General features: G+C 26.4%; 1 long non-coding RNA gene across 1 annotated transcript; it reads right to left on the bottom strand.

Moving 5' to 3' along the window:
* Window positions 1-865: 865 nt before the first annotated feature.
* Window positions 866-3,621, bottom strand: LOC145955246 (uncharacterized). The gene is made up of 3 exons (XR_014431889.1): window positions 3,578-3,621; window positions 2,791-2,868; window positions 866-1,143 (listed from the first exon to the last, which is right to left on the bottom strand). It is a non-coding gene; the product is annotated as an uncharacterized LOC145955246 (long non-coding RNA).
* Window positions 3,622-9,975: the final 6,354 nt, after the last annotated feature.

The following is a 9,975-nucleotide window of genomic DNA, read 5'->3' on the forward strand; positions in this document are numbered from 1 at the left end:
AGCTTTAGGCATACTGTAAAGCTTGGCAATGAAATACTTGATGATCATAGTGACTTAGAAAATCTTTGGGAGCCATAACTAACTCTTAGCTGTCAAGTTAATTATGATTAAAAATATAAAAAAAAATTGTTGAGGGTAGTTAGCTTGTTGCTTTCACACTACAAAAAAATCAAGTTTTAGCGACCACCAAAATCGGTCGCTATTTAGGTAAATTCAGTCGCTATTTCATTCAGCGACCGAAATAGCGACCGAAAAAATCCGTCGCTAAAACCCTGGTCGCTATTTCAAATAGCTACCGAAATTGTTTCCGTCGCAATTTAGCGACCGAAAAATCAGTCGCTAGCCAATAAAAATCCGTCGCTAAAATTTTGGTCTCCTAACTTCTAGAGACCAATTTTGCGACCGAATTTTTTGGTAGCAATTTCCGTCGCTAATTTTTTGTATTTATTTAATAAAAACATTTTATAAATCAGTCGCTAAAAAACTGAAATAGCTACGGATAAAATCGGTCGCTATTTCGGTCGCTAAAGCTAAAAAACTGAAATAAGTACGGATAAAATCGGTCGCTATTTCGGTCGCTAAAAATTTGAAATAGCTACCAATTATTTTGATCACTATTTCGGTCGCTAATAACTTGAATTAGCTACAGATAATTTTGGTCGCTATTTCGGTCGCTAAAATATACCAGTATTTTTAAATTCTTTTTTAATTATAAATTTATACCTGTTAACGAATATGAAATTAACAATATATTTATTACACAATTTATAATAATAAACTAGAACATACTAAAAGACAAAATCTTATCGAAAAAAATTTATATTATAGTGAAAACTTAATAAAATATAAGTATGTCAATATAGTATGCTAAAAACACAATAATAACATAAAACGTTTAAACTTGAACAAAGTAATAGTCAAATACAATAAAATATCCTGAAACAAGTAAAATAAAGAAGCTTAATTAAGGGTCTTCTGCTATGTCATCAAGAGCATCATCAACAGCATGGTCAGGATCATCTGGGGTAGTACTCGGTGCAGGAGGGGTTGGCCTTAAAGGGTCAATGTTGAGATGGCGTAGTAGCATCCAATCTATTATACATCCACCTTCGATTCTCGGGAATTTCCATTGATGCAAACTACCTACAACTTATCATAAGTTGAAACTTAATAGTAGAGTCAAAATAATGAGTTTAGACCCTATGTACTTGAAATTCAAGTATGAAAAGTGAATACAATCTCCACTGATTACTAAAATTGGCTAAACTAATATATAATTATTTATAAAAGCTATTGTATAATTAAGATACAAAAATGCACAATCATCACCAATGTAGGTAGTTAGTTCTTTAAAAATAATATGCAAAAGAATTAGATTAACTGAACATTATTTTTAGTTAAAATATGTAAAATGTTATTCATTTTAGTTCTTAATATCATTATAAAAATATACAAAAAAAAAAAAAACTATACACACGAGCACGGTTGTACGAGCCAAAACGACAATATAGCCCCCAAAAAGTTAATAAGGCATTTCAATAACGATAAAATTTAGGTGAAATTACTTTTCATTAGAGCTTCGTCTTAATACCTTTAAATTGGTGTTGTCGTTTTATATCAACCTTCGTTCGATGAGTGATTATTTTGATTAAAAAATATAACAAAAAAAAACTCAATTACTACACTTAATCTTTGTCTTTTCACTAACTATACAATTAAGTAGTAATTAAAAGTCACTATAAAGGAATCTTCTATTTTCACACTATTTAAGGGGTGCCTATATATATTTAAGGGGTGCCTATATATATAAAAACAGGAGGTGGTCAAACTATTTAAAACGAGTAAAATTAAAGTAATCAATTTTGGATATTGATTATAAAGAATTCTAGTGATTCTGTTAACATATAATTAGGCATGATTGTAGGATATGGCTTATAGCTTGCACATGTATATATGTTGACATAAGGCAATAACAAACATGGCACAAGATACCATTTTATATGGTATCACAGTCTAATTCTTTCGACTAATACCATTGTGCACGCCAAGCAACTGCCATGACAATAAACACATGCAATAAAATAAAATAAAAGTCTTATCGTGGATTTAAATTTAAACACTCATGACTCAACCAATAACATATAGATTATATAGAGCATATACTTAATGAATAAAGAAACACACATAAAATAAAAAATAAAATAAAAAAGGTAGAAGCGGCTAATATGTTTAATTCAATATAGAATTGTTTGTACAGTGTTCAAATTCGAATCTTAACAACAACAAAAAATCTTTAATCAAATTTTACTTACCATTCGGTTAAACTTTAGTTTATTCTGAGGGGAAATCTTAGAATTGTGATAAAAAGAAATTAAAAAAAAAAAACATCAATCCTATGTTAGAATAAACGATTTTTCACTTAGAAATCAGCAATTGATCAAGCATCCTGTGTCATCAAGTAATACATTGAAAATATAGTTTCAACTAAAAGCTAAGCTAAGGGCAACATCTGGTTATGCAAGAAGAGAAAGTAGAAAAGTGAATAGAAAGAAGCAGAGGAATTGCAAATTATTTCATCGAAGAGACGGGTTATGAGCATCCACCATTTTTTACTGTTAAGTAACGATGTACATGAATGAAAAAATATAAAATAAAACACAATCTTGTTACAATCAACATTTAAATGAAGTTGCAAGATCAGAACAAAGGACCTAGAAAAAATCAAATGAAACAAGAGGTGGACATTGGACAACAATTGAACCAGAGAATATAAAATATTATTCTACGAACCTTAATTGCAAAGCTTTATCTGCCTTATCCTTGAGAGCCTTAGGAATTGGACCAGAAAGCTTGTTCCCTGTCAGATTACTGCAAAGACAATAAATCATAAATTATATGTTATCCAAGTGTCTGGCGAAATTTGGATTAGAACAGCCACATAAAGTCACTTAGTGTGTGTGTGGATTGCAATTTGAAAGCCTCTGAATGGAAGTCTGGGAATTCCAAAGCAGTAAACGGAGAAAGAACTACCTTGTGTCATTGAAGCTAATGTATGTTTCATTCTATATAAGTTTTTCCAAACACACCTTTAGTGGTTAGTAAAAGCTAATGGAAGGAAGGTACTATAAATGGTTCATTTTTTTGCCAAAGAGTAGACATTCCTTGTTGGGTGTGTACCCAAAATTCAAAAAGAATAATTTGTTGTCCTTCAAACAACACCAGACATTGAGGCTTAGACACCGCTCATTTGATCATGTAAGTTTAAAGTGTACTAAGCCGGCAAATGTGCAGATGGTATCAAATCTTTGGTAAGGAATTGATTGAAATATAATAATTAAGGAATTATTCAAATACAATTTACTAACTATTGTCCTAAGAGAAATGGTTAAAGAACCAATAAAGACAATGAATAGCAAAACCCATTCACATACTATAATATATCACAGTTCTTGGAAGGTGGGCACCAATTAAATAAAACTACACATTAACATGTTGAAGATATTTATATGATTAAACTAAGTGTATCCATCTACTAATAAGAACATCAAGGTGAAGGAGTAATTATCACAGGATTCACCTGTTTCCTTTTGTGATTGAGGAAGGGGGAAAAGCCCAGGAAATATGGAAAGCCAGACTCGCCGGGGACAGGAACCTTTTCGAGGCCCAAGTTGATGATTGCCTTGGTTCCTTCAGCCAAGGTCCTGCAACCTTCAAGCCTCTTGAGAGCAACATTGATGTAAAAGGTCAAGTATATGAGAAGCTTATCCGCGGGACTCTCATAGTAACATCATATCTGAAACAGTAACAGCATATTCCACATTCAGAAAATGCAAAAACCACAACACCCACATTCAGAAAACGCAAAACGCAAAAACCACAACACCACAAAAAGCAATAGAAACCTTGATCTGAAACAGAAGCAGGTCCCTTAATGTGGCTCTTCAGAGGAAGAAGAGGGCACCCACAAGCTCTGACAAGAACAAGTTACCAAACCCTAAACAAAAGAAAGGGACATACCTGAAGCATGGTAAGTTGCTTCGGTCTGAAGCGTCTGCACCTTCCTCTCCAACTCACTTGTGTAAGGAATCCTCCTCTCCTTAGATCTAGCAGCAGATTGCCTATTAGTAAGAATCCTGAAAACACAAAACATCCCAACCAACATCAGTTTTCAAACCAATTATTAAACTCACTTGTGTAACGAAACTGAAGAGAAACAAAAGAAATTTTCTAACAGAGAGGGGAACGATAACAGAGGACGTGTGGTGGCCGGCGAGGGAACTTTGGAACGAGAGAAAGACGGAGCGTTGAAGAGAGGGAGAGGTGTGGTGGGTCGTGAAGCAACTAGGGTTTAAATGAATCTTATTTTCTTTTTTTAAATGAATCTTATTTTCTTTTTTTTCATGATTTGGCCCGAAAGCTCATGGCACCTTTTTTACTACTTAAATTTTTCTACTGTTAACATTTTAAATTTTGACATGTTTATTAAAAATTAAGAATATTTTTTTTTGGTACAAATCAAAAAATATATTAAATCAAAAGATAATAAAAATTATAACTAAAATCATAATAAATTTTCTAAAATTAAATTTATTATATATTAAAATTAATTAAATTTTTTGTATTTAAGAAATTGTTATAGATTTTAAATATATATTTTAAAGTTTTTATTTTATTAAATTAATTGAAAATAAATTATATTTTATCATTTTTTAATAAAATATGTGAATGATAATGAATTAATTAAAATTTTTAAATATATTTTAATTAAAAATATTTTTTTTTATCAATACAATGACTAAAAGTATTATAATAAATAATAAAATTAAATAAATTAAATCTTATAATAATTATTTTTTAATAATACTAAATTAAATATTCTAATTATTTTATAAAAAATTAAAATAAAAAGATAATAAAATATTTTAACTGGTATTTTAAATAAAACACATTAAAATATATAATCAAAAGAAATCCAGTATTAAATCAAAAGATTATAAAAATCATAACTAAAATTATAATCAATATTTTGATATTAAATATTTGTATAAAAAATTGCTACAGATTTTAGATTTTATTTATTATATTTTATAATCAAAAGATATCTAATATTAAATAAAAAGATTATAATAATTATAACTTAAATCTAGATAAATATTTTGATATTAAATTTATTATATATTAAAATTAATTAAATATTTTTATCAAAAAAACAGATACAAATTTTAAATTTTATTTATTATGTTTTATAATAAAAAAATCTAATATTAAATTATAAGATAATAAAAATTATAAGCTTCTGTATTTTATATATATAAATTACTTTCATTAGTAAACCAAGAAATCAAATTGGTGCAGCGGTATTGTGGTTGGCCCAGCAATCAAATGACCAGGGATCGAATCTTGCTGGGTAATTTTAGTAAAAATATATTTATTTCATAGAAGAAAGCCACGTCAGTTCAAAATTTAATACAAAAAATTTAGCGACCGATTTTAATTCGGTCGCTAAGTTTTAATTATATATTGCTACCGAAATGTAATCGGTCACTAAAAAAATTCAAAAGTTAGGATTAGCGACCGAATTAAATTCGGTCGCAATTTTTTTTAATAATTTTTCAATATCGGTCGCTAATTTCGTCGCAAACTATGTTTTTATGAAAAAAAATTCAACAGCGACCGATTTAGCGACCGATTTGCTCGCTACCACTAAAATCGGTCGCTAATTCGGTCGCAAAATAGCGACTACTAAATTTTGGTCGCTAAATCGGTCGCTATTTTGGTCGGTCGCAAATTCGGTCGCAAAATAGCGACCGAAAAATTTCGGTCGCTAATTTCGGTCGCTATTTTGTATTTTTCTTGTAGTGTCAGTTTTACCTTGTTTTCATGTGTATACATAGCTAACTTTGACCATTGTAAAAGTAAGTAGATTTATAACTAGTTCTAGTTGATCATAGTGGATTTTTATTGCTCTTCCCGTGGATGTAAGACTTAAGGGTGAACCACGTAAAAGCTTGGTGTTCTTATTTTGTCTTTCACTTATTCCTACGTTAATTTTTCTGTTCCTGCATCATTCTTGCATCTATGTGCAACAATATTTGTTTGTTCTTGTATGTTTCAATCTTTTTTTTTTTGGATCAACAATTGGCACCATCTGTGGGAATAAAACTTCAAGAATGGGAACTACCAAGTATGACATAGAGAAGTTCTCAGGTGAGAATGATTTTGGCTTGTGGAGGATCAAGATGGAAGTTATCTTGATTCAACAAGGCTATGCAAAAGCTATTAAAAAGGAAGAAAATATGTCAACCTCTATATCACAAAAAGAGAAGGCTGACATGATTAAGAAGGCAAGAAGTGCTATAATCTTGTGTCTTGGTGATAAAGCTCTTAGGGAAGTGGCCAAGGAAAAGACAACAGTAGCAATGTGGCTTAAGTTGGAGTCCTTGTACATGACAAAGTCCTTAGCACAAAAATTGTACTTGAAGTAACAACTTTATTCGTTCAAGATGACTAAATCAAGATCCATTGTTGAGCAGCTAGCAAAATTAAACAAAATCTTGGATGACTTGGAGAATATAGATGTGAAGCTTGATGATGAAGACAAAGCTCTATTTCTTTTGAACTCTCTGCCAAGAAACTTTGAACACTTCAAGGATTTTATACTCTATGGCAAAGAACAAATCATTACATTGAAAGAAGTTCAGACTTCTATTAGAAATAAAGAATTGCAAAGGCAACAAGATACAAAATAGATGATAGTAGTGCACTACAAGAAAATTCGCTATTACAGACGGCCAGAATCCGTGGGAAATGCCAAAAATCCGTGGATAATAGTGCATTTTCGACGGACACTAATCCGTCGGTAAATTTCTCGTCTGAAATATTTACCGACGGATTTTTATCCGTGGGTAACTTTCTGACAGATTTTCCCACGGATTTATCCGTGGGTAATTACCCACGGATTTACCCATAGATATATCCGTGGGAATTTCCCACGGATTTATTCGTGGGAAATTACCCTGAAGGAATTTTTGGTGAAAATTATAATTTTTTTTTAATTTTAATAAATTTATTAATGTAACAACCCTCATATTTGGCCTCTCAAGGGTTCTATTTCACGATATTTCATTGTTTAGCGTGTTTTATCCTTATTTGTGCAATTTCTGGGAAACTTCCCAGAAGGTCACCCATCCCTATACTGCTCCAGGTCAAGCACGCTTAACTGTGAAGTTCTGATGAGTAGGCTACCGAAATGTATATGTATGTTGTCAGTATAACTTGTACAAATTAATTCATTTAAGTCATCCTCAAATATACAATCTCATATTTGTACTGTAATAATAATATATAATAATTTTATATTACAAATAATAATAATTATTAATAATAATATATTTAATTATTATTTATTTATATGTACTTACTTTTATAATTAACATCTACTTATTTTTATTTAAAATTATAATTTAAATTATTTAATTTTATAATTTATTATGATAATATAATTTATAAAATTATAAATATTTATTTATTACATACTTATAAATTAAATTTTAATATTTTAAATAAATTATTAATTAATATATTTATTTACCTTAAATCAAACATATAAAAAAATTCAAAAAATATATTTATCCTTATTTTTTTTTCTAATTATCAACTATTAATAAAATACTAACTTAAAATCTTATCTAATTATATATAATATTCTCATATCAAATTTAAAACCAGATATTAGTTATACAAAAATATTAAGATCATATAGTAAATTGTCAATAAGATTTTAGTTAAATAATTTAAAATAATTAATGTTTCAATTATATTGTTAATTAGCAAATAATTTATTCAAAAACTAATTAATTTTTTATATTAATTATTAGTAAAATTTAATAAATTTTAATTTAACAATTAATTGGATCGATAAAATTCAACACACACCATGAGTTATTGAGCGGAATAACTTTACCAAGAGTTATTTTGTAATTTATCTTTAATCAAACATATAAAATTCAAAAAATGTATTTATCCTTGTTTTATTTTTTAATTATCAACCATTAATAAAATACTAACTTAAAATCTTATCTAATAATATCATAATATTTTCATATCAAATTTAAAACTAGTTCTTACATTTTCGACAAATATAAATTTGTCTGAAATATTTCATCAATAATATAGTTTTTCCTACAAAAATTTTCTCATCGAAAATATAAATTTTTCGACAGATTTATTTTTTTATTTATAAGAAATCATCTTCGATTAATATAACATTTTGTATATATGATTTAAAAGTAAAAAAGTTTTAATTTAACGGTTGAATTTACAAAATTCACATTTAATATAAAATTATACGTAATCTTGTAACTGATTTTGTCTAAAAAGTAATAGATAATCATACTCTTAATTGATTTTTATTTTATATATTCTAATTTTATTTGTAATAATATGATTATATATTTAAATAGTTTAATTTTAATAATTTTTTAAGTATATTTTTGTCTTTTCACTTAAAATATTTGAATTTCTATATTTTAATTTGAATTATTTTTTAAGTATATTTTTGTCTTTTTGTCTTAAATTTTTGAATTTCTATATTGTAATTTTAATAATATTTTATTTCTATTATTTATTAATTCTTTTCTTTTTTAATGTTTTATAACATTATTAAAATTTTATAATTTTAATCTCTATAATTTTATCTTACTTTTTATTTTATAAATATAATTTGGATTATTCATTTTATAATTAAATTAATTTTTTAAAATTTTTTATGAGTTTACATTCTTAGAATGTATTCAAACCCCTCAATCTTTAATTCTACTGATTGTACTATATGTTATTTTTAAATTTGAACTCCTAAACTTTATTTGTTATGTATGACATTTTATTTTGTATGAATGAACTTGTTTTGATTTACATAATTATGATTGATTTAATATCTTTAAATAGGATAATTATTTAATACAATTTTGAATTTTAAAAAAAAAAATTCACAGAATTTCCCACGGATTTATCTGTGGGAATATACCCACGGATAAATTCGTGGGAAATTATGTGAAAAATTATATTTTTTTTAATTCAAATTTGTATTAAATAATTATCCTATTTAAAGATATTAAATCAATCATAATTATGTAAATCAAAACAAGTTCATTCATACAAAATAAAATGTCATACATAAAAAATAAAGTTTAGGAGTTCAAATTTAAAAATAACATATAGTACGATGAGTAGAATTATAACATAATGTCTAATAATCAGAATATTCATGTTGTTGCTATCTAATAATCAAAGATTGAGGGGTTTTAATACATTCTTAGAATGTAAACTCATAAAAAATTTAAAAAAAAATAATTTAATTATAAAATGAATAATCCAAATTATATTTATAAAATAAAAAGTAAGATAAAATTATAGAGATTAAAATTATAAAATTTTAATAATGTTATAAAACATTAAAAAAGAAAAGAATTAATAAATAATAGAAATAAAAAATTATTAAAATTAAAATATAGAAATTAAAAAATTTAAGACAAAAAGACAAAAATATACTTAAAAAATAATTCAAATTAAAATATAGAAATTCAAATATTTTAAATGAAAAGACAAAAATATACTTAAAAAATTATTAAAATTAAACTATTTAAATATATAATCATATTATTACAAATAAAATTAGAATATATAAAATAAAAATCAGTTAAGGGTATGATTATCTATTTTTTTTTAGACAAAATCAGTTACAAGATGACGTATATTTCATTTTATCTATTACTATAGATAATCAAACAACTATATATTTAACTATTTTTCTTCTATTCATTTTCTCTGTCTTTATCTCTACTTTCTATATATAGATTCATTGAAGTTTTAAATACTCATATTTATACTCGTTACTTTGTATTTTACTGATTTACTTAAATATAAAATTCAGAAATCAATAAAATATAAATTTAAGAAATTACTACAACTTAAAGA

Source organism: Cajanus cajan, chromosome 2 (assembly GCF_000230855.2).
Source record: "Cajanus cajan strain Asha chromosome 2, NIPB_CcT2T_4, whole genome shotgun sequence".
Taxonomy (NCBI): Eukaryota; Viridiplantae; Streptophyta; class Magnoliopsida; order Fabales; family Fabaceae; genus Cajanus; species Cajanus cajan.